The sequence below is a fragment of the Topomyia yanbarensis genome, chromosome 2 (assembly GCF_030247195.1).
Source record: "Topomyia yanbarensis strain Yona2022 chromosome 2, ASM3024719v1, whole genome shotgun sequence".
Classification (NCBI taxonomy): Eukaryota; Metazoa; Arthropoda; class Insecta; order Diptera; family Culicidae; genus Topomyia; species Topomyia yanbarensis.
In genome coordinates this window covers 436,237,786-436,264,877 of record NC_080671.1, presented here as the reverse complement: position 1 = coordinate 436,264,877, position 27,092 = coordinate 436,237,786, and the positions used below count along the sequence as shown (strand labels likewise).

The 27,092-nt window shown below is 41.1% G+C and overlaps 1 protein-coding gene across 1 annotated transcript in view; it reads left to right on the top strand.

The window, feature by feature from the left end:
- LOC131685527 (high affinity cGMP-specific 3',5'-cyclic phosphodiesterase 9A) overlaps window positions 1-27,092 on the top strand; it is a 580,386-nt gene that overhangs the window by 67,942 nt on the left and 485,352 nt on the right. The gene's annotated exons all lie outside the window — the stretch shown is intronic.

Below are 27,092 nucleotides of genomic sequence, written 5' to 3'. Positions count from 1 at the left end.
TTCGCAAGTTTCTGATTTGGCAAGAAATCTGCTGTTGTGAAAAGAAAGCCCTGATTTTTATTACTGGAGCGACTTTAAATGAACAACTTTACAATGACAGGTGTTTTTGAAAGAGAATGTTGCCATTCCTGCAATCTCACGAAGGTTCCGTGCCATAGAGTAATACAGGCGGAAAATGCAATTTTTTTAAAACCTGTTTTAATCCACCTAGTGGGGCAATTGTGCCTTTCTCATTTATCCAAACTATGATTTAATACCTGGTTACGTTCAATATAACATTGTGAAATATCTGTTACATTAATATTACACTTCATAAGCATGTACAAGTGCACGATTGTCGCGAACCTGATAAGCAACATGTCGACGCGGAAACACTTGAAACAAACAAAAATATAATTTTTAAACAGCCTTATCAGCTCGAGCGCAATGCTGTCTTCATGTTAACATATATTCAAATGTGGGGTGGTGGGGAACGGAAGGGGTAAAAATATTTTTAGTGGAAGGGGGAGGATGCGTCGGGAACCACCTAACTTATTTTGGTATACGGGTGGATGAAGGGAATGCAGGTGTGAGATTGGTCTGAGAGAGGTGCGGGTAAGAGTGGAGAGGGGTTGGGGGGAGGAGGAGTGCACAGATAGACGGTGGAGGGGTAGAAGGAGGGTTCAACACCGACCTGCATATTATATCTTGTTATAGGTTAGTGAAAATTGGTTCAGTCATCACCAAAGTGGCTTTAGTTCTGGAATATGCCCGGAACCTGGAACTTCCGGAATTATCGAAATACATTCCAATAATGTTTGATTCACCATCAGTAATCTAGGCCGTTGAATCGAAGTAATTTAGCGTTCATTTCAATAGATTTTCAACCTGGTAGGTATCACGATTGTACCGATTTCCATGCGAAATTCCGATGTGACCGCAATTATCAACCTGTAACTCCTGAACCAAAAGTCAGAACTGAATGAAATTCAATAGCAGTCAATAGGAGTATTAGAAATTTCATTTGAAATCAAGTTTGTAAAAATCCGTTAAGAGTTTGCTGGGAAATAGGTGTGACATTAGCTCGGGAACTTGGCGAGTTCCCCGGGGGCATCAAGATCCGTCATAGGTGGCCAATGTGGTCAAAGTTACTTTGATTGGTTATTAGTGATCTAGACCCGCGAATCCAACTAAAGTTGAACGTATTTAAATATGTATTACATCATTCAGAAACCATAGGGTTACCAGTAAGTATGGGAATTTACTATGTGACCGCACTTTTCAACCCGCAACTCCAAAACTGGAAGTCCGATCAACTAAAAATTCCATAGCGTCTTATGGGAGAGATATATCGTTCATTTGAATCTAAGTTTGTGGTAATTAGTTCAAGCATCTCTAAGAAAATTGATTGACATCTTTTGACACACACATACATAGGGACAGCAGGGACAGGAAAGACAGGAGTCTGGGGGCTTAACGAACCCTTCCCCCGGCCCTACTGCGAGTTGGGGTGTTTTGCTCGGATGTGATGGGGTTTGGAATGGACTCAGCTAAACCTCTTAAAAAGCCATAGCTATGCAGCTCCGACGAAGAGAGTCTCTTCTGCTAAGATCCCAAGCTTCCAACAATCTAAGATGTTAGCAATAAAAGCATTATAGCCCAACTGGAGTACCAACGGGGCACTCATATCAGGATCGACGCCAGTAACATCTTGATTATGGCATACTGGTCATGACGAACGACAACGGACAGGACACGGATCACGAATTGGACGGCGACTTTGGGCTGACAGGCGTACTGTTCTACTCCCTAACTAAGGAAGGACGGCACCGACTTGGAATGGCGTGTGGGCTAACAGTACGGCTGCCTCCGTCCCAACAAAACCCTGGCAGGTCTCCGGGTACGTTCAAAACTCGTCACTATTTAGTTGGTGGCACTAGGTTCGGTTGGAACACTCCCGATTTTACGCCGATCCGGCTCTGAACAATACTCCCCATGAAGGACAGTGTCAACCCTTGCATGACCTCCCTGCTTCATAGATAACCATGGGATTACGAGAGGCGACTATGTACAACGAGTGGATATAGCGGCCCAGATTTGGGACCCAATAAAATGGAGAAGAAACAAAAAACTCACATATGCGGAGAAGGCAGTTCGCCAGAGGTGTGTTGGTGAGGTCACCACCACCAGCAAGAGCAGAAGGAGGAGAAGCAGCAGCAACAACAGCCAGAGCAGAGCGGGATGAATTACACCCCACTGAAGCTAAAAGTATTGGCAGCGAAGTACTTGGCGGAGGAGCTCCACAAGTTTGTGGATGCGAGAAAAAATGTCCATAAGGACACTAAGGAGATGGTAATCAGAATCCGAAAGGCGTTCCTGTGTACCATGAATGAGTACGACACGGCAATGCGGAGGGCTGATTTAGCTGAGCGAGCATTGGCGTCGGCTAAGGCTACTATCTTCCTAGCATCTCCGAAGCAGGATAAGGAGAAGCAGATTAATGTGGAGAACACGACAGTTTTCGTGACTCCAAAGAGGACAAGATCCTCGCTAGGAGTCAAAAGACCAGGCGGGCCCAAAACGCAGACGCTCAAGGATGCTGTTGCCGAAGAAAAAGACGACACCCAACAGGGAGAAAGCTGGAGTACCATTGCAGGTCGGAAGGAGAAACAAGGGAAGCAGCAGAAGAAGAAGAAGGAAGAGCTGAAAAGGGAGCAGAAGAAGAAAAGAAACGGCTCGTCAGAAGGCGTCAAAGGGAGATGCATTGATCTTTGAAGCGAACGATACGACGTCCTACGCCGCTCTTCTCAAGAAAGTTAGAGAGGACCATGAGCTAAAGCAGTTGGGAGAGAACATCGTAAGAATGAGGCGCACTCAGAAGGGCGAGCTGAAAAGGATCCTTTCTTCAAGAGCTCGACCTATTGCGAGCTCGTTGCTAAATCCATGGGCTGAGAAATGAACGTCCCTGTCGCAGGAAGCCGTAGTCGAGTGCAAGGGTCTAGACGAGATAACGATCGTAGAAGAACTGAAGAATGCACTGATCAAGCTGATGTACCGGCGACTATCCCGAGTTGGAAATCGTATGGAGGCACTCAAACGGCGTCGATTCGATTACCGGCGGCCGTTGCCAACAAGCTGGCGGAGACCGGTGAGATAAAAGTCGGATGGTCGGTGTGCTCGCTGAGAGTCGCTCCGCGGGTTACCACGCAGATGGAGCGATGCTTCAGATGCTTTGACCTTGGACATCTGGCGGGGAACTGTGTAGAAAACGCGGAGAAAAGGGGCACGTTGCTAGAGATTGCATGACGCAACCAAGGTGCATGATCTGGAAACCGGAGGACGGATACGACTACATGACGGGGGGCTTCAAATGCCCTGCGTACATAAAGGCGACGGTAGGCCAAAGATGATAAAGCCATCAATCATTGCGACATTGCGCAGCAACTGTTGTGGCTGTGGGCAACAGAAACGAAGTGCGACGTTGCAATTATTGTAGAGTCGCATCGTGTTTCTCCCGATAGCGGTAACTGAGTGGTGGATGGTGCAGGGGTGGCTGCAATCCAAGCAATGGGCGGTTTCCCTTCCAAGAGGTGGTAGATAGCACACACGACGGTTTCGTGATCGCCAGGATCAACGGCCTATTCGTCTGTAGCTGCTATGCTCCCCCATGTTGGACACCAGAGCAGTACAATCGGATGCTGGACGCACTAACCGACTCGTTAGTCGGACGAACGCCGGTCGCTAAAGGAGGAGACTTTAACGCTTGGGCCGTTGAGTGGGGTAAAGGTTCCACTTGCGCATTCCGCAGTCCTTCGCTGTCGGATAACACTAATTAGCGAGTTAGTGAACAGTATACACATAGCGACCACCAGGCGATCCACTACACCACTGGTCGGCTCCAATACGTCGCGGCGCCAGTGAATCGGACGTCAGGCTACACAGGAATCGCCGGACCTACCTCGACACCCTACCGGGTAGCTCGCGAGTAGGCTAGATCTACCGCCGGGGATTAGACCGAGTCGAATAGCTAGCAATGGATCGTTGGAGTGCTGGTGAATCAAAAGCTACGCTCCACCTGGAATCGCTGGATGGACCTCAGTACCTACTGTCTGGCTCGTTGAGTAGGCTACGTTCACCGTCGGGGACTAGACCGAGTAGACGAAGCGGGGAGCTGAATAGCTCACGGAAACGAACCACGGTATCGAGAGCAACCTACCGCCGGGGAATTCACGGTAGGGAAGATTCACCGCCGTGGACTACCCGATAGAATCATGACGAAAAGGGGAGCTACTTGGCTCACGAAATAAACACCGGTACCGATAGAAAGTCCGTTGCCGGGGAACTCTCAGTCGGAGTAGAATAATAACCGAGTTGATCTCGATAAAGCTGGGAACTAAATGACTCAAGCAAGCGGGTATCGGTGTCAAGGGAAATTCCTCCGTCGGGGAACTATTGGTCGGAGTTCACCGTTGGGCACTAAAATAACGACACAGAGAACATCGACAATACGGAAGCATCCTTCATTCCCAAGGGAATGAAGACACATCTCGATGAGCGGATGACAGAACGACAACACCCCCGAAGAGATACTGTTATTCAAATTCGGCTTAAACCGATTTAGTTTTATAAACTTTCACCGTGACTTTTTGGAAGCCAAAGCCCTTTTTCGTTAGAAATTCCAGAGAACGGTCGTCGATACTGCACCAATACTGCTGTATTTTCTCTGTAATCGACTTGGTTCTCAGAACTTCCCAGCAAACTGCCCACGAGCCAAGATTATAGAAGTCTAGCCTCATCACTCATAGTACTCTGCAAACATTTCTTTGGGATTCCACGGAATGTAAAGGAATACCTTATTCTAGTGAAGGTTATATGGTTCGGCAATAAAACGGAAGTCCTCTGCCTTCCCACTTATCTCCTCCAATTTCTATTTCAGCCGCTTTGTTCATTATCCGAAGAGAACCAAACAACACCATACCTAGCCAGACTGCTTGAAACTGGGGATGAATGAGTTAGGGTGGATTGAAAGGAGACACCCGTGAAAATCTTTCAATAGATCATCCTTTAGCGCAATCGAAAAGTGACCTTTCTCCAACCTTGCTTGCACTCGATATGTATTAAGACTCGAAGACTCCATACAATGAGCCGAGGCATTGTTGAAGAGAGCACCTCTACGGTTGTGCTTCTTTTCTTTGATTTTGATCATTTTTCCCATTTTTAAGGAATTAGAAGAAGCACGTTTCTCGCAACTACCAGTACACCTGATGTTGTGGGAAGTGACTCAATTTTCGATTCTCCGAAAATCTAAAGAGGACACGCATCGACATGGAAATTTACAATCTAGCAAAGTCCATACAATTAAATCCAATTTATTCAACCACTTATTCAAAATTGAATTATCACGCAGTCGAACCGCAAGCAAGGGGTTGCTACATCTAGGCGTTCAAATGATCAAAGACGGTGTATTTATGATCAGATAACGACAGTTTGAGCTCGTTGGGTACGAGCCAGTTTGCCAACTCATGCGTAATACAGTCAGAGCAGTAAGTTACATCTAACACCTCTTCTCATCCAGATCGTGCAAATGTTGGGTGATATATGCAAATTTGTGCTGCTTAAACAATCCATCAATTCAGCGCTTCTCAAATTGATATCTGAGCTGCCTTAAATTATGGGACGGGTATTTGCATCACTGCCGATTATGAGTGGAAACCCATTACTGCCACAGTATGATACCGTGCAGAGCCCATCCACCGATAGGCCTCCATTTACCGATCAATTTGATGGCGAAATTGTTTTGACTCGAATATTGTACGGAATTTAGAAATTATAAATAAAGTGAAATATGGAAATAGTACGTAGAACATCAATATAATATACACTTTCATTATTCGTCTTTTCATATTTTTCCAAATAATTATATTTGAATGCTGTATTAAATCCGTTGCCATTTTACCGCTTTTTTTTCTCTTAACTCAAAGCCAACTGTTAATAAAACTGTGTAAGGACAATATTTCTAAGTGAATTATACACAAACCGAATGAACAAAGTCTGCAACACATGTTTGGACCTAATTTGTCGGTAATAAAAAATTATAAACCTAGAATTTTCGGCAAATGGATATCTATTACTTGTAGTGATCGGTGAATGGTACTCTAGAATTGTTGGGCTTTTCGGCTATTTTGCACTGTCTGCCAACTCATTTCCAAACTTGCGTATTTTTTCTTGATAGGTGATTAAATATTCTAGTTGAAAACGAAGATCGAATTGAAATGCCTTTTAACATTGTTTTTTAAAGAGCGTTGAAAGTAGAAATCGCTGTTAATTGATCGGTAGATGGGTCTTGCAGGTACAACCCTTTTTAAATCATCAGAAGGTGATGATTTATTATGCGACGAATATGCTGAACAATAGACGTATTTCTTGTTTATGTTGTCAACAGTCACATTGATTGTGACATCACAAATATTAAGAATTTGAGTTCGGATAAAAGATATGCGTCAATAGCACTATTCACAAGTTTACATGCACGAGGCATTCAGCGTGTCATTTTGTTGTAAGCTACGAAGACGGGGTTAAGTAGTTTTCCAATATAGTAGTTTCCTTCATTGAAATACGGTTCTTGAACCTATGAAAGCTTTTGCTTCCTGAAAAAGGGGGGATAGCTTCATAGTTGCTGTACGTCTATGCTGAAGATTAATTTGGGCTACTCGAACCATGGTCGATCAGAGCATTTCATATTTCATCATCGGCACTTATTGTACAGCTACTAGAAGATACCAAACACGCCTATAGCCAACCCCGAAGTGGGCATTAGTGACATGATCATCATTTGAATTTCACGATTTGCGAAGAAACAAACGTCCACTGTGTAAGAGATTCGCTTAACACAGCAATTGTCCTTGCTGTGTTAGGCGAATCTCTTACACAGTGGACGTTTGTTTCTTCGACACGACGACACTCCGTGCGCGACTGGCATATTTTAATCATGCCAGCCATTCAGTCCTCGGCATTGAGAAACACTTCGACTCGAGGACTCCTGTTTTCAGTCGCCTCTGACGACATGGGAACTGGAACCCAGTGGATCAATTCTTGGCTGAGATACTTCAACCTGCCGGATGCCACATGGGCTCTAGGCTGGTTTAGTCAGGAGAAAGATAATAGACTATTATAAACCTCATAGTGGACCACAGCCACATCTGTTGTTAGTCGCCTCTTACGACATGGGAACAGAAACCAGTGGGTCAATTCTTGGCTGAAATACTTCGAGAGATTTCAGCCCGCCGGATACCACACCGTTCTGACAAAAAAGGGAGCTACAAAATGTAAAAACAAAAGAATTTGGCACCGCCAAGCTAACGCATTTGTGCCTATCAAATAAACGAAAGGAAAAAAAAGGGAGCTAATCGGCTCCCGAAACAAACACCGGTAACGAAAGAAATTCCGTCGTCGGGGAACTCTCAGTCGGAGTAGGATAATATCTGAGTTGATCTCGATAAAGCTGGGAGTAAAATGTCTTAAGGAAGCGGGTATCCGTGTCGGGAGAAATTCCTCCGTCGGGGAACTATCGGTCCGAGTAGAGTGAGTTCACCATTGGGCATTATCCAAGTAGATCGTGGTAAGGCCGGGAGCTGAATACCTCACGGAAACATGTGCTAAATGGCTCAAGGAATCAGCACCTAAGCGGCTCACGGGGACGAGAGTTAAACGGTGATGTAATAGATTGAGACAAGAAGTAAGAGAAGAATCGAGAGTTAAATCAAAGCTCATAGATCGAGCCATTCCATGAACTAAGTGAGGCTTCGAGATAGAGCAGAAGAAAGAGGTTCGACGAAAGCACAATGTTCTCCCCACGAAGTAATATGATGACGTAGTTCCGGTGGAAAAAAGGGTGTAAAAAGTAAGGATTGTTTTTAGTGGTTAGACACGAACGTGAGTCGTGAGTCCCATACAGTGATAATATACTATAGGCCAGGCTTTTGAAGCTTTTTTAAACCTTACTATAAAAAATAAGTCCAAAAGTCATCCTAAATGCTGACGAGTGAATGTATTTTTTAATTTCCCGTTAAAGTTAAATTAAAAAGTCGTACTTCTTATTGTTGTACGTTAATTTCTCTTGGAGTTCGAGAAATGGTGCATTTTATGTAGACAAATTCTAAATGGAACCGATATTAGTTATGATTGGATAGAGAACAAAATAAATAGTGAAAATAGGACAGCGCATGCAAAAGCCGCACGGAAATTCCGACAAACCTTCAAGACATATTATAATCCTTAAAACTAACACAACTCAACAGCTTCGAGGAGAAGCTTAAAGCTGCTTCAGGAAAAAAATATTCCACCATCTGGACGTAGAGAAATAACAAGCAAACATAATGGAGCAATTTGGTTACTAATTTTAGCGACACGGCTGCTCAGAATAAACACGAAGAAAAATAAACAAACTAAATAGGACGGGCTGCGGTCAGCCAGACAGTACCTCGTAAGATTTTCTAGTCTGTGTTTGTTTGCCTTAACACAAGGGACATCTGCACGGTACCAACAAGGACAAAGTTTCCGCAACGGCCCCCGCCATTGTTAGTCAACCTACTAATAGTAAAATGAATGAAAATAAATGAACGATATTTTTTTCATCTAGAAATACCGGATCCAGAAAAATTTTGCCACGACTTTTGTTTCGGTGATAAATAGACCCCCACGGATCTTCATAACGGACTCCAAAGTTCAACTGCATTGGGGAGGGTAAAAAACTTTCCATCGTCGTTCCGTTTGCCGAGCCTCCGTTTGTCAACCAAACGCCATAAATTGAATGGCAGCAAGCAACAGAGACAGAGGGAGAAAAAAACGAATCACTTCGCGCGAGTGGCATGGGCAAACAATAGCCGAACTGATCCACCACGACGACGACGGTATGAACTAACTAGTAGATAGTCACTGAACTCATTATACGCTGCCGGCCGTTACAGCCCATTAAGCAATCGAGGCCTGGACACTGTATAAGAAATGAGTTCAATGATGGGAAAAGCACAGAAGAAAAAAAACAACGGAAACGTTTAGCGTTAGCCAACAATCTGTTCTGTTTTTATTCAATTCCCATTTTTACGTGCCATCACAGATCATTCAGTTGAGCGCAGTCATTATCATAATTATCATTACGAGTGTCTTTATGTGCGTATCAGTCTCCGCTGTCTCGGTGGCTGTAGCGCCGCACAGTGGGACGAGCCCGGACTTAAGTCCATATATGAAGGTTATGCGATATTCTCACTAGTATTTTTCTCGTATCAGCTGAGCCATCAGAGACATTTTCGCGAGATTTTAGATGATTTGAATGCAAAATGAATTTTTGACAGCTTTTTGAAGGGCATAACTCAAGTGTTTTTTGCATTATTTGACTATAGGAACTTTATAGGTTATTCTCGTTTTTCAAAGAAACGCTTGATTTTATGAATTGCATTACTTCACCAAAATTATCCGTGTGATAAAATTACATCGTAAAATCGCCAAAAATAAGTCACTAGTTGGTTTGGTTAGTGTTTAGATAACTGTTTGTCATGAATTTTTATTGAATTCAAACTTCTAAAGCGATAACAACTACGACGCCCGTGAATGCCCGCGATCACACTATACTCATTCGAAAGCTTTTCATTTTCTCTTTAAAATGAGCCTATGCTAGTTTTGCGAAAACTTGCGATAAGCAGTCAAAATTTGAAAAAACTGTGAATGGAGACGCATGGTTATTACTGATATTTAATTTGAATATTCACTTTATGACTAGAATAATGACACCAATTTATGCACAACTTTCAAATAGCATTTAGAGCATGATCTACAAGGGTTTTACTAGTGATCAAGAGTAAGGAGCCGAGTGGGAAGTATGGTTTTTAAGTGGTAAAGGAATTAAGAATGTTTAAAATTCAGTAAATATTTTCAACCATCTGAAAAATGTCATAAAATGTTTCATGAACTATTTTTGCTAACTTACGCAATAACTGTCAAATTGATTGAACACAGTTGAGTTCTAGTCATTCGGTGAGACTATTTTTTCCGAGTTTTCATAGCACTGATATAGCTTAAGGGTATCCAAATAAAATTAGACCATTTTTAAATGAACCATATACGCGAAAAAAAGGATTTTGGATTTATTTTAATTTAAGGTATGAAATAAGCAATCTAAGCAACTTAAAACACACCTGCGAAAACAAAATCGTTAACCATCTTGTTGATTAGTGATTGTAAATTAATATTCCACTAAGACGCTCAAAATGTTTGTTTTGAAAATGAAAAAAATGTAGTTTTCATTCCAAGTAACCCACTAATGAATTAAACGTTCCAAAATTAGACAATCACATCTTATTTGATCCTTAAAAATAATATAGTCATTTCTAAAGCCCCATAATGAGATGTCAATTAATTCGTTTCAATACGGAAAATAAATTTCAAAATTACAATTGAAAGAAATCTTTATAAAAGACAAAATATTTACTTTTGAGCCACTCTAATACGCAGTAAAGTTAATTTCTATTTTCTATAACCAACATAGGAATTCAGCGCACAAAAATGTCTTTAAAAATGTTTGAACCTTCACAACAAAATAATTATTTTTGAGCCAGCCTAATGTATAATGATTTTTTTTGCAAATGTTAATATCAAAAACGATTTAGCACACGAAAAATAATATACACAAATTTTAAGAATGATTTAGAAAAAAAATATTTTTGAGACACCCTAATGAATAGTAAATGTTCATTTTTGAAATGTGTTAATATCGAAAACGAATTCAGCGTACCAAAATTACATAAAAACGTCCTATATGAACCGATACGGAAAAGTTTGGACTTTAGTCCACCTTTTGTTCTAAGTCGTGCCACTGTGCGCCGGCCGCCGCCGGTTAGTAGACAATCACGTATCGATGTCACGATCCGCCTCGCAGACTGCAGCAGTTTGGCAGCGGAAAGATGAGATATTAGCTGGTTGGGGCAGACATTATCGGCTTGAAGTGAAATTAAATCAGCTTCAGCTAAAATTGAGGGCGGACCGGCATCGATTGGCAGAGCAGTGATGATGCCGTTCAGGACTTCTCGAACGTGGTCTTTTCTGTACTAGGAGTGGTTTACGGTACACGATGGCCGGATGCCGGACAAAACCTAAAATAGTTATGTTTCAAATATTGATATCTTCTGGGTTTTTTTTCTGTAGCATCTTCTCGTTGGTGTACTGTACAGGGTATCTCTGAGAATAGTAAAAAATGAAAGAGTCGGGTAAATCTATACTGTCAGCACATCCCGAACCGGGACATTGGGTGATTTCCCTCAGGCCCTAAGGGAATCCAATAGTTGAGATTTTCCAGGACAATACTCGGCGCACGCCCAGACAATATGTTCGATGTCGTGATATCCGTCTCCACAAGCGCAGATACCGCTATTCGGCGAGCCCAATATCTCGGAGATAAGTATCTTACGTGTAGAAATTGGACATGCGTCGAGACATCACACGAATGAAATCCCGACCCACATCCATTCCTCTGAACCAAGATTTCGTTGAAACCTTCGGGGTGATAGAATGTAGCCACCATCCTAATTCTCCATTGCTCCAAGATGTCTGTCAACCTTTCAGTGTCCTCTGACGAGAGATATATAAAAATTCAGTGAAGCAGATTGATCTTTCGTAGATGTCACCTTCTAAAGCGCCTGCTTTGGCTAATGAATCCGCTTCTTCATTACCTGGGATAGATCAAAGCGAGAGAACCCAAAGTAAGGTAATCTCGTACGATCTTACAGACAAAGAACGCAGGAGTTCCCATATTTTCCGAAGGAAATACGTGTCTAGTTTTTATCGAACGACGAGCCTTCATTGAGCTAAGACTGTCCGAAACAATAAAGCAATGATTGGTGGCAAAGTATCAATAATCTCAAGCAAGGGTATACTGAATAGCAGTGAGTTCTGCGACGTAAACTGAAGGATGATTGAGTTTGAATGAGGTGGTGAGGTTTTGATTGAATATACCGAACTCAGTGGAGCCGTCGAGGCCTGGCCCATCGGTGTAAAACATCTTGTTGCAGTCGACTTCTCGAAATTTGCTATGAAAGATGGGATCACTTGCAGACGTGTGGATCCGGGATTCCACGAATCTCATCTTTCTTGAATGTACAGATACAGTTTAATCAAAAGCGTGAAAGAGATGGACACAGTTGGGATAATATGAGGAAGAATTAATATTTTGTGACATGTAATCAAAGTATAAGGACATAAATCGGGAATTGAGCTTGACAAGCTTCTTGAAATTTGCAATTACTAACGGGTTCAAGATAGATTTTTCAGCGGAAGGACGCCCGCCAGCACTTCTAGACTCACCGTATGGGTCGACCCAATTGTCGAGGCGGGATAGGATCATTTTCCCGAACAACTTCCGGTTGCACGACAGCATTGCAATCGGTCGATATGCATTGTGATCGGAGGCTGGTTTTTGGATGACGATGACCTTCACTTGCTTCCAGTCATGAGGGACAATATTATCCTCAAAAAACTTATTAAATAAATTCAACAAGCGTCCCTTGGAAGAGTCTGTCAGATTCTTTGGAAAGTTGAAATTGATGCTGTCTGGCCCTGGGGCTTTATTGGTTCATAACAAGAGAGCAAGTGAGAACCTTGAAGGTGTTTCGATCGCGCTATCGTGAGAGGACGTGGCGTAAACGGGGCGGAATCCGGACAAACCTTGATGACGAAATCGAATATCCAGCGGTTTGAATATTCCACGCTCTTGTTAGTTCTCCCTAGTAACAATTAGGGTTTTATGGTACTGTTGAAGGCCTCCTTAAACTTAGAATGCACATGTAGTGTGCTATAAAACTAGAATTTCTACTTGGGCTGTTTCGGTTTCGCATGCGCTGGGCCGCTCCCCAAAGGGTGCTCATCGATGTTTCTTTCGTTAGTCCGTCAACGAAACGGCGCCAGTCGCTCCGTTTATTGACTTCCATAAAATACTTCATACGTGTGTCGCGTACTGTCGATAATTAGCGAGTAACGCGTCGTCCCGGAATTCAGTGGCTCGGCTTAGAGCAAAAGGTAGACTAAAGTCAAAACATAGTCGTTTCAATACAAATAGAACGGTTTTATGTAATTTTGGTACGTTCAATTCGTTTTTGATATGAAAGTACATTAAAAATAAACATTTACTGTTCATTAGGGCGGTTCAAAATAGTTTGCTATTGTTGAAACGGTTCATAAATTATTTTAAAAGAAACTGTTGTGCACTTAATTTTGTTTTTTGACATTAAACTATGTCAGAAAAAAATTCTCACTAATTAGGGTGGCTCAAAAACTTTTATTTTTATGTAATCGTTCATAAAATTGTTTAAATGTAATGTTAGTGCGCTGAATTTGTTTTAAATCTTAAAACATGTTAGAAAAAAATCCCCTCTCATTAGGGTGGCTCAAAAATAATTATTTTGTCGTAGTGTTTAATATATTTAGTAGTAATGTTTGTGCACTGTATTCCTTTTTGATATTCAAACATTACAAAAAAATCACTCATTAGGGAGGCTAAAAATCATTATTTTGTCGTTAAGTTTCTTATTTTTGGCCGCCTTTATGTTTGATATCCAAAAGAGTTAATCTTTATCTAAGATGATTTTGAATAACTTTGGAACGTTGAATTCATCTTTGACGTAAATTGATAAGCAAAATAACTTCACTAATCAGTAGTTTGGTTTTATGATAAAGGATTTCGGGGCTACCGTAAGTCTACCCGCATCCACTAGAAAAGTCTTGAAAGTCATGTGAATTATTCAAACAGATTTTAATTTATTTGGGTTATTTTAGGATACTGAATCGATTCATTTACAAAAGGTTGACCAAACGATAATTTAAAAAGATGCAGTTTGATTTCATGATGATAGAAAATTCTTATATTATAATTAAGCATAATTTATTTTAATCTTCATTCGATTCTGATGACGATTCGTTCGATATTTTCTGCCGCATTGAATGGATACTATCAACATCTAAGTAATTACTCTTTCCACTTGGCTCCCCTCGTTTGTGCACTCGTAGAAACTTCGCGGATCATCCTTTCAATGTTATTCGAATGCTGTGCATGTCTTCATGTCATTATTTTAGTTATAAAACATTTATTGAAATTTTATATTACTAAATACCACGCGTCTCCGTCTGCAGTTTTTTTTTAAATTTTGATTGCTGTTCATGAAATGTGAAATGGTAGTTTATTATTGATCCCTAATAATAAACTACTATTTCATGACGTAAATGACGTAGCATTATTTGGGTGAGGGGGGAGTTTTGTAATTTGTGATGATGTGTGATGGCAGGGGGGTAGGAGGTCGTGTGCATGCTACGTAGCTTTTTTAAAGGGGAAAAACTAACATCGTTTTTATTTTTTTTAATTTTACGGGGACAAGGGGGGGAGAGTTACCGTCAAGGTACGTAATTGCCAGGGGTGGTACTTGGAAGTTTGTGACGAAATGCTACGATGGGGGAGGGGGGTGTTAAAAATCGCTCAAAAAATGCTACGTCATTTATGGACGGTCCCGTATTAAAAATGTACCATTTAGTTCACTTTCTACGTACGTCTTCCCAAGCTGGTCATAATAAACGAGTATACAAAAACTACGCAAACAAAGGGATATTGCAAAGAGCCGTTATTTTTATTCCTACAGCGAGGATGGAGCATAAATGACCCTCAAGGCGATATGCGCGCTTGGAATCAACATTATATCGATTGATTTCAAAGGTGGCAAGATTCTGCGAAGTGGAAAGTTCAATGGAAGAGAATATGTGGCTTTTTCCGAAGTTTGATGTCGACTCTGACCAGTTTCATCACATCAGAAATGTTGTGTTGCTCACAATCAAGATGTTATAAACAATTCTAATGGCGGCAATGTTACTGCGTACTATTTTAAATCTAGTAGTTTCAAAACTAAAAACTAGTTATCTCAAAACCCAAATTTATTGTATGCATTTTTGGGCCTAACATCGCGATCAAGATGGCTACGCTAATCAGAAGAATTCGAAACGTTAAACCCAATTTATCATGCACGGTCGAATGGAGTACTTGACTATCATTTCTTGGCAAATGCATTTCCAATTTCAGTTAGTTCAGTTCGAAGCAAAACATCATTTCTTGTAGATTGAATATTGTTTAGCTTTAAATCAACGAGAAGAGAAGAACTCCGAAAAATAACAAAAAAATGCATTAAGAAATGAACTATAAATATTTCTTTCTTTGTTTTGTCAGCATTGTGAAAATTAGAATGTGTGATGTTTTACTTTACTTAATCTCCTAAAATATCAATGTTCGCCCATATACTACGTTTGGCAACTATAGTCTCGATGTTGAAATATTCAGATTGAACGTTTCACACATACTATTAAAAATACTTAATACTCACGGAATACAAAGATTTTTTACTGGTCAAGCTAACGTTCAAATGGTGGACGGTAAATTCGCTATACTGCAGCGTTCCCCCTTGGCTAAAGACCTCTTCATTCTCAAACAACGTCATGCAACTATGAAGGTCAGATTACCACATGACAATTATGCCAGGTTTCTGCTGTATTATGCAACTGCTATTAAGATAAACATCAGACAATATTTCTTTATGTCTAACCTTCAAATGTCCTATTATCTTTCCAAGGACTGCTTTATCATTTTGATTTTTTTTGGCCCACTTGGTTCAAATTTGGAAGACGTAGAGTGGCATGAAGAACCATGCTAATATACATCTATTTGCACCTGTTCAATGATGAGGGCCCTTAGCACAATGGTGGCCAGGGGCCCAGAGTGGTCTTAGGACGGCCCTGGTGTTGGGAGCTCTTTTTCGGAGCTCAGGTTTCTGAGACCGGAAGCTAATTGCTTCGATTTTGCACCAGTACTTCTTCGAGTAGATATTTTTGAGAACCTTGATGAGACTTTCTCTTTTCTTTTACTATTGCTTCTAGGCACAGCAGAAGATGTTTCTTCCTGGGGATCACCACAGTCGTTTTTGTCAGTAATCTAGTTAGTATAGAAGTTCGTAGGGTCCGAACTTTACTCTTTACTCTTTACTCTTTACTCTTTACTCTTTACTCTTTACTCTTTACTCTTTACTCTTTACTCTTTACTCTTTACTCTTTACTCTTTACTCTTTACTCTTTATTCTTTACTCTTTACTCTTTACTCTTTACTCTTTACTCTTTACTCTTTACTCTTTACTCTTTACTCTTTACTCTTTACTCTTTACTCTTTACTCTTTACTCTTTACTCTTTACTCTTTACTCTTTACTCTTTACTCTTTACTCTTTACTCTTTACTCTTTACTCTTTACTCTTTACTCTTTACTCTTTACTCTTTACTCTTTACTCTTTACTCTTTACTCTTTACTCTTTACTCTTTACTCTTTACTCTTTACTCTTTACTCTTTACTCTTTACTCTTTACTCTTTACTCTTTACTCTTTACTCTTTACTCTTTACTCTTTACTCTTTACTCTTTACTCTTTACTCTTTACTCTTTACTCTTTACTCTTTACTCTTTACTCTTTACTCTTTACTCTTTACTCTTTACTCTTTACTCTTTACTCTTTACTCTTTACTCTTTACTCTTTACTCTTTACTCTTTACTCTTTACTCTTTACTCTTTACTCTTTACTCTTTACTCTTTACTCTTTACTCTTTACTCTTTACTCTTTACTCTTTACTCTTTACTCTTTACTCTTTACTCTTTACTCTTTACTCTTTACTCTTTACTCTTTACTCTTTACTCTTTACTCTTTACTCTTTACTCTTTACTCTTTACTCTTTACTCTTTACTCTTTACTCTTTACTCTTTACTCTTTACTCTTTACTCTTTACTCTTTACTCTTTACTCTTTACTCTTTACTCTTTACTCTTTACTCTTTACTCTTTACTCTTTACTCTTTACTCTTTACTCTTTACTCTTTACTCTTTACTCTTTACTCTTTACTCTTTACTCTTTACTCTTTACTCTTTACTCTTTACTCTTTACTCTTTACTCTTTACTCTTTACTCTTTACTCTTTACTCTTTACTCTTTACTCTTTACTCTTTACTCTTTACTCTTTACTCTTTACTCTTTACTCTTTACTCTTTACTCTTTACTCTTTACTCTTTACTCTTTACTCTTTACTCTTTACTCTTTACTCTTTACTCTTTACTCTTTACTCTTTACTCTTTACTCTTTACTCTTTACTCTTTACTCTTTACTCTTTACTCTTTACTCTTTACTCTTTACTCTTTACTCTTTACTCTTTACTCTTTACTCTTTACTCTTTACTCTTTACTCTTTACTCTTTACTCTTTACTCTTTACTCTTTACTCTTTACTCTTTACTCTTTACTCTTTACTCTTTACTCTTTACTCTTTACTCTTTACTCTTTACTCTTTACTCTTTACTCTTTACTCTTTACTCTTTACTCTTTACTCTTTACTCTTTACTCTTTACTCTTTACTCTTTACTCTTTACTCTTTACTCTTTACTCTTTACTCTTTACTCTTTACTCTTTACTCTTTACTCTTTACTCTTTACTCTTTACTCTTTACTCTTTACTCTTTACTCTTTACTCTTTACTCTTTACTCTTTACTCTTTACTCTTTACTCTTTACTCTTTACTCTTTACTCTTTACTCTTTACTCTTTACTCTTTACTCTTTACTCTTTACTCTTTACTCTTTACTCTTTACTCTTTACTCTTTACTCTTTACTCTTTACTCTTTACTCTTTACTCTTTACTCTTTACTCTTTACTCTTTACTCTTTACTCTTTACTCTTTACTCTTTACTCTTTACTCTTTACTCTTTACTCTTTACTCTTTACTCTTTACTCTTTACTCTTTACTCTTTACTCTTTACTCTTTACTCTTTACTCTTTACTCTTTACTCTTTACTCTTTACTCTTTACTCTTTACTCTTTACTCTTTACTCTTTACTCTTTACTCTTTACTCTTTACTCTTTACTCTTTACTCTTTACTCTTTACTCTTTACTCTTTACTCTTTACTCTTTACTCTTTACTCTTTACTCTTTACTCTTTACTCTTTACTCTTTACTCTTTACTCTTTACTCTTTACTCTTTACTCTTTACTCTTTACTCTGTACTCCGATTTTCGTTTTTTTGATGTTCTGGGGAAAAATTAGTTATGAAATTTGCGTTTCGACTTCGTCTCATCAGAATCCGACATTAACTTAGTGGCAGGACAAGCTTAGCGCTGGATTGACGCTCGCTACAAGAAACGAAACCCCGAATCTGTATATCAATTCCTGGAAAGCAGAAAATAGATATTGCTAACAGTGTGTTACACTGTTTTGTTCGAAATATTGGGTGATTCTGCGACAACAATATAAAAATTGCCATTTTTTTGGTTTTTCAATGAAAAATATGCCAATGATTCATTAGTAAAAAGTAAAGAGTATTTCGTTTAAAACAGCATAATATGGTGTAACCGTTTAAGTTACAAATGCAAATATAATGAGTGTCTGTGTTTGGGGAAAAACCGATAAATGAAACGATAAGAAGTGAGTGGAAAAGCAGAGAATAGGTGATAGACAGGATATTTTAGAACCCTATTGGGCGAGTTTCTTTGGCTGTGGGGTGTAGGAAAATGTAGGAGAATTTGGTTGTCGGAGTTGGTAAAAAGAAGGTGGAAAATGAAAAGGAAGCGGAAAAGATGGAAAGTGGAACAAAGATAGGTTGGTGATGTGTTGGCGATGGGCGAGAAAGGCTCTTGGGTTCTGACCGTGGGAGTGAACACATCGCATTCCGCTATTAATTGAAAGTGATAAAGTTTTGGACGGTCTGACCGGTTTGGAAAGCCCCGATCACGGTGTTAATAACGCCAGTTAAGAGCAAAGGATCGGCAAGTGCCTGTTTCGCCCTGACTGGTTTATCCAGTACGGCTAACCGTAAAGGAGTCATCCGACAGGCTGTCGTCGCGGGTCCGTGCTGCCGAGTGCAGTCCTTCATTGCGCCCGCTAATTATCAAGGACGACCGCGTGGCCCGTGGGCCAGATTAAGATCTCCATCACCTGAACGTCGAAGCCGAGAACGAAATCCCGAGAAGACAACGCTGAGAATCCATCGTTTCCCCGCTACTTTCCGACCACCTACCACTACCACGCCGACCGAAGAAGCAGCAGGAAAGGGTTCGAAGAAATTAGAAGAGGATAAAATTTTGTAAGAGTGAGTAAATTATATACATTGTATTGTTACACACGTTGCAGGTTTGCTCCCTGAACCCAGATCCGAAATTCCCCCACAACATAAGACGACCCTGGGACCCGAGGACCAAAAGAGGCCTTGCGTGCCCACCCCGGAACGCGTATACCAGGCGTTGGGGCTTTGAACCAGTTCCCTTCCGGAGCTGGTTAACATCATCCTCGGGGGCTGAGAGCAGCCGCGTCCCAAAACGGTAACATTTGGCGCCCAACTAAAATTTGATTACGTTTCCTAGGAGAAGAAGAAATATTCGTAGAATATTTCTTCTTTCCAGTTGTGGGGGAGTTTTCGCGAATATTGCATTTTCCGCTCAAATTCAATTAGTTTTTTCCACGTGGTTGGTGTAAGTTAGAATAATTCCCCTGATATAGCTGGTGAATCCACAGCCATTAAGCTCGCGATCGCGTTAGTTAGCCTTCAAGGGAAAAAAACAGAAAGATTCTTTAAGAAATTTGGATCGAGTACCATTCGTATGTTTCTAACAGAGTAGATTGAGGTGATTCAAGTGCAAAAAAGAACACAAGACTACTGGGGTTTCGGATAGTACGACGTTCTTAGTTAGATCAACCCGCGTCACGCCCACCACCATTCAGACATTTATTCACTTGTGTTAACTTACTCGGTTGTGGCTTATAGTTATTAATCAAAATGCCGAGATTTTCCGAACCAGATCTTTATTCGTTATACCGTACCATGCGCGTCGATCATCTTGCTCCGGGCGAGCTCGACTATGAGCTGCTCCTTCGCGATATAGTAATCCCCGACGATCAATCGCGGTGCAAACGTCGGCGTCGGTTGAGTCAGATCCTACGAGAAGAAAAAGCAGGTCATGAGTTCCTTATCCACTACGATATAGATCCAGAGCTGGATCTCGAAGCTTGCAGGACAATTTACAACGAAATCGTCCAAATTCTATCCTCTCAAGACAATAACAGCCATCGTTGCAAAGCAAGATTGCTCCATTTGGGACATCGAATGGTCCTGATTAAAAATCATAGTAGTGAAGATGTGCAGGCAAGAAGTAAAGAAGAATATACAAAAGTTCTCCAACTGTTTTCCGAATATTTTTGGGATGCGCACGGTCTTTTTGCGGACGGAGATCAGTCGTCTAGCAGTGACGATTCACAATCAGCTGCCACTGCACCGAGAAATAAAACTTTACCCGCTAAACTTGGGGCAATCCCAAAACATATAAAACCAAAATACGTTACTAAGGAAGATTTCACCTCTGCCATGAGAGAAATCGGGGACTTATTCAAAAACTTATCTAGCGAGTTGAAGGACTTGAAAGCGGATTTACGTCCAGTATCTCGTTCCACATCACCGCTACTAAAAGATAACGAAATTTCAGACATTTTGCACGACACTCCATTGTCAGCATCCGCTGGTCATGGGAAAAATCGCTCGAGTAACAGAGTAGATTTTATCGACGGCGTACCGCGTCCTTCTCTCAGTTCAACCTGTATAGTAACTACCGCTGTGAGTCAGAGCATATCATTTCCCCCACTTAAACCAAAATGTAGCAGCGAATATGTTATTAATCAGCCCTATAACCTTCCTCCAAAAAGCCCTCCACTAGAAAGCACACAGTTTTCATCTAATTATGGCCTTCCTAAACCACCCGCGACACGGCACGATGTTCTCATGGGCAGGCCCTCTGCGCAATATACCCCATGGGCCGAACCAGATCGGATATTGTTTAATCCGTTGGCAAACTCGGCCGCTTCGTTCGCAAACCCTCCCACTACTCAAATTTCACAATTCGTTCCATACGACTTTCGACCTCTGGAAATTCCACCAATTAATCCACACCGCTTTGAAACTCAAGCTCGTAAAGTGGTTCCCGTTTCGCAATGGAAAATTCAAAAATATAAAGCTGATGATCAGGGACTAGGAATGAATGAGTTTCTGGACAACGTGACTCAGCTAGCAATCTCTGAGCATGTTTCCGAGGCTGACCTGTTCGATTCGGCAATTCATCTTTTCGATGGGCCAGCTTTGAACTGGTATACGGCTATGAGAAGCCAACACCGTCTAGCGAATTGGATGGATCTGGTTGTCCAACTTCGTTCGGCCTTTCGTCACCCTGACTTAGATGCGGTTTTGCGTGTTAAAATATATCAAAATCGCCAACAGCGTAACGAGACATTTCAGCAGTATTATCTACAGATGGAGAAGTTATTTAGAAGCATGTCACAGCCAATGGCTGATATTGACAAGCTCGAAGTTTTGAAAATGAACTTGAGATACGACTACAGAAAGTTACTCGTGGGAAAACAAATCACTACACTGACGGGACTAGTGTCACTAGGAAACGACCTAGACGCAGCCGACTCATCTGCTTTCGCCAGAGTATTCGGTACCCAGAAAAAGGAATCCTGCGTCATTGCCACCCACTATAACCCCAAGGGTAACAATGAACAGTACTCCAGAACATTTCACAATAGAAACCAACAAAAACCAAACATGAAACCAAATGAGCAGAGTAAATACACCAAGCAAAAGTTTGAGGATCGACCTCGAAACATAGATCAGAAAGAGCCAACCCCGGGGACATCTAAGATTAAATCAAATGAGCCCGCAAAAAGTGGACCTAATAGAACAGATGCATTTGCTAAATTGGTGAGTAATTATAAACCTCCTATCAACGGCGAATGTTTCAATTGCCTAGAGGACCATAATGTAGGCGAGTGTCCTTTGCCGAGAAGATTTTATTGTAAGGTGTGCGCTTTTCCAGGAGTCGAGTTCAAATCGTGCCCCTATTGTAAAAAAAACTCTCAAAGGGAATCCTAAAGTCGTTGGATCCTCAAGATACGCCCCTCCATAATTCTTTTCAAAGTCTGCTTTCAGAACTCCCGAACCATTACTGTCCAAACGCCCACGAAAACGATAATGAATGCTCACCAAGACAAGTTAATAAAATTACGTTGACTTCGCCTGACGGCACCGACGACCGTCCGCACATACAATTAAAGCTTTTTGACATCTCTATTTGTGCACTGCTGGATAGTGGAAGTCATCGTACGATGTTCAACTCTAAGGTATTTAAGACACTGCGTGGCGTAAGACTAAGACCCTTGAATGAACCACTCGAACTCGTGACGGCCAGCGGGGACTCATTAACAATTGCTGGGGAAGTATCCGTTCCATATTCGTTCGAAGGACGAACACGAGTCATACCCACGTTGGTTGTTCCTGAACTGACGAATGATTTCATCTGTGGAATAGACTTCTGGCGGACTTTTGGAATCCGTCCTACAGTAGCCACGTGTTCGTTAGCTACGAGTAGATCAGCTTCAACTGAACAGTTTGATGGTCCGGTTGTTTTGACAGACACGCAAAAGCAAATGCTAGAGCAGGTTAAAAAGTCTTTTAAAGTGGCGACTCCAGACAAATTGGACACCACTCCCCTTATTGAACATGAAATCAATATAATGTTTCAACACAAGTCTGAAAAACCTGTACGCCAATATCCCTACCCTATTGCCCCAAAAATACAAGAGGGCCTCTTTGCCGAAGTCGATCGTTTGCTAGCGCGAGGGATAATAGAAGAATCCAATTCCGACTGGTCGCTGAACATCGTTCCTATTCGGAAAACATCCGGGGATATACGACTGTGCCTTGACGCCCGCAAACTCAACGAGCGAACGAGCCGTGATGGTTATCCTCTTCCCCACCCCGGACGCATACTGGGTCGACTACCTCGGGCGCGGTATTTGAGTACAATTGATCTCACTGAAGCTTTCCTTCAAATTCCCTTGTCCCGGGCTTCGCGTAAATACTGTGCGTTCAGTGTTCAAGGGAAAGGAATGTATCAATTCACTCGTCTCCCTTTCGGGCTTATAAACAGCCCCGCTACCCTTGCGAGGTTGATGAACCGAGTTTTGGGACAGAGTGTCTTGGAGCCAAACGTCTTTGTGTACTTAGACGATATCGTCATAGTCACAGAGACGTTTGAAGAGCACATTCGACTACTCCAAGAAGTAGCGAGACGCTTACGAGAAGCTAATTTATCTATTAAGCTTGAAAAATCCCATTTTTGTCGACCAGAAATTCCCTTCTTAGGATATATCCTGTCTTCTCAGGGTTTGCAGACAAATCCCGGAAAGATCAGACCTGTTGTTGAGTATGAGCGCCCAACTACCGTAACAAAGCTACGACGATTCATGGGTATGGCTAACTATTATCGACGATTTATAGCCGATTTTAGTCGTATCGCTGCCCCCCTTTCAGAACTTTTAAAAACTAACATAAAAAACCTGAAATGGACTCCGGCAGCAGAAGAGGCATTTCAAAATATAAAAGAAAAGCTCATAACCGCACCCATCCTAAGAAGCCCCGATTTCGACTTTGAATTTCTCATTCATACGGACGCTAGCGATCATGCTATTGCGGGTGTCCTAACACAAAACGTCGATAACCGTGAATATGTAATCGAATACTTTTCGAAAAAGTTGACCACACCGGAGCGAAACTACCATGTCACCGAGAAAGAGGGACTGGCCGCTCTACTGTCGATTGAACACTTCCGTGGGTTTGTTGAAGGTAGTCACTTCACCCTGGTAACGGATTCATCGGCACTGACTTTTATAATGCGCACAAAGTGGAAAACGTCATCTAGATTAAGCCGTTGGAGCTTAACTCTCCAACAGTACGACTTAACCATTCAGCATCGTCGTGGCAGGGATAACGTGGTGCCAGACGCCCTCTCCCGAAGTGTGGCCGCGATCTCGGCAAAATCTGACTCAGATTGGTTCAATAATCTGAAACAAAAGGTTTCGGAATGTCCCGAAAATTATCCTGACTTCCGTATTCAGAATGATCAATTGATGAAATTCGTATTTTCCAACGAGATTTCTGACCCTAGATTTGATTGGAAAATAATACCAAGCCCAGAATCAAGAAAATTAATTATTACTTCGGCTCATGATCACTGTATGCATATTGGCATTGACAAAACTACAGCTAAAATCCGACAACAATATTTCTGGCCCAAAATGACCAGCGATATCCGTACACATGTACAAAAGTGCAACGTCTGCAAGGAAATAAAGCCTTCGAGTGTACCCACGGTTCCATTAATGGGAGATATGCGTATTTCCAGCCACCCGTGGCAGATTATAGCACTGGATTATATCGGTCCTTTGCCCAGAACTCGATCTGGAAAACAATATATCCTAGTGATAATGGATTTATTTAGCAAATGGACCCAACTGCATGCCTTCCCGAGCATATCGGTAGTTACCCTGAAAACGGTTTTACGGAACCATTGGTTTTACCGCAACTCTATACCATCGATCCTCTTAACCGATAACGCAAGCACATTTTTATCGAAAGAATTCGGCGCTTTACTGAATCAATTCGGAGTGAAACACTGGCTTACGTCCAGATACCACTCCCAAGCGAATCCAGTGGAACGCGTAAATCGCTCGATCAATACTGCTCTGCGTTCCTATGCTAGGGAAGATCAACGGTCTTGGGACACCCGATTGTCAGAGATCGAGTTGGTACTCAATTCGACAGTCCACGCGTCTACAGGCTTTAGTCCATTCTATGTAACAAGAGGGGAGGAAGCAATATTAAAAGGAATCGACCATGATCAATTCCAAAACGACGACGAGCAGTCTTTAGAGGCACGTATGGCCCGGATTAAAGAAAACACCCCGAAAATTTTCGATCTTGTGACTAAACATCTCGCCAAGGCACATGAAACATCCACCCGCAATTACAACTTACGTCATCGTAAGGCGGCGAAGCAATTCGAAGTTGGAATCAAAGTATATAAACGCAATACTAAGCAATCCAATGCGAATGAACATTACAATGCAAAATTGGGTGCACAATATTTACCTTGCACCGTACTAGCTCGACATGGATCGTCCTCGTATGAATTGGCAGACTCATCGGGCCGTAACATTGGGGTTTGGCCGGCCAATCTATTGAAACCCGCTTAAAGTTCCTAAAAAAAAAACATAAATGTATTTAATTTTAGAAGGGCATCGGCCCATTGCACTTTATCGTTCCCGGTCTCTGCAGCGACGACGTATGGGGAACAAAGAAACGTGGTGACAATGGACTCATGACCACCGCTCATATTAGATCAATAGGAATGTGGTACTTACCGTCTATTCTGATCCCCGCTTTCAGACTCATCTTAAACACTTTCCGCGGAGTGTTAGGGCTCGGTTCTGCTTTGGGGCCTTCGAGACCAATATCAGGTACTACTTTACCTATAATTGAGTATAAGAGCCATCAAATGTATCTCACGGTAAACGCGTCAATCGTGATCCGCACTGATCGAGTGGTATCCTTATACTAAGGTTGGAAGACGTTCCGACTGATAACGATTGCTTCGCGAAATATGATTGATATCCGAATAATAATTTACTCGGAACCCGAAGAGTAGGGAAATTATAGGGTCGACCCAACTCATCTCAATATTCGAGCAGTTTCACTAGGGATCACAGAATGCAACGGAGTATATTTTTTCAGTGTATGACTGATCGTACGGGACTTCCTCTGTTGATCGGGAACCGAGACATGCCGGTTTGAGGGAAAGCAAAATAAAATAATTTTGATTAGGTAGATTAGTTGGACACGCGTCTCTCGTCGGTGCACGTCAGCTTGATCGATTGCTAATGATCTGTCGCGCGCGATCGTTTTAGGCAACTGGAGTAGGTGTTTAAAAAAATATAGTAGATTTAATTTAAGTTCGTTGTTTGTTCGAATCAAGCAGTAAGATAAGTGTTTTCTTTTTGTATAATGCATGAGATTTTCGTTGAAAGAGGTAGTGGTACTCGTGGTAATGATTCTGAAGGAAGTTTTCTGTTTTTGTAGAGCGTTAAGTGTGTGATATGATACAAAAGCGATGGTGCGTGGATACAACAGCTAGATCGCAAGGTATTAGTAAAGTTTATAAAAAAGGACGTTTCCTTAAATGAAACGTCCTTTTTTATAAACTTTACTAATACCTTGCGATCTAGCTGTTGTATCCACGCACCATCGCTTTTGTATCATATCACACACTTAACGCTCTACAAAAACAGAAAACTTCCTTCAGAATCATTACCACGAGTACCACTACCTCTTTCAACGAAAATCTCATGCATTATACAAAAAGAAAACACTTATCTTACTGCTTGATTCGAACAAACAACGAACTTAAATTAAATCTACTATATTTTTTTAAACACCTACTCCAGTTGCCTAAAACGATCGCGCGCGACAGATCATTAGCAATCGATCAAGCTGACGTGCACCGACGAGAGACGCGTGTCCAACTAATCTACCTAATCAAAATTATTTTATTTTGCTTTCCCTCAAACCGGCATGTCTCGGTTCCCGATCAACAGAGGAAGTCCCGTACGATCAGTCATACACTGAAAAAATATACTCCGTTGCATTCTGTGATCCCTAGTGAAACTGCTCGAATATTGAGATGAGTTGGGTCGACCCTATAATTTCCCTACTCTTCGGGTTCCGAGTAAATTATTATTCGGATATCAATCATATTTCGCGAAGCAATCGTTATCAGTCGGAACGTCTTCCAACCTTAGTATAAGGATACCACTCGATCAGTGCGGATCACGATTGACGCGTTTACCGTGAGATACATTTGATGGCTCTTATACTCAATTATAGGTAAAGTAGTACCTGATATTGGTCTCGAAGGCCCCAAAGCAGAACCGAGCCCTAACACTCCGCGGAAAGTGTTTAAGATGAGTCTGAAAGCGGGGATCAGAATAGACGGTAAGTACCACATTCCTATTGATCTAATATGAGCGGTGGTCATGAGTCCATTGTCACCACGTTTCTTTGTTCCCCATACGTCGTCGCTGCAGAGACCGGGAACGATAAAGTGCAATGGGCCGATGCCCTTCTAAAATTAAATA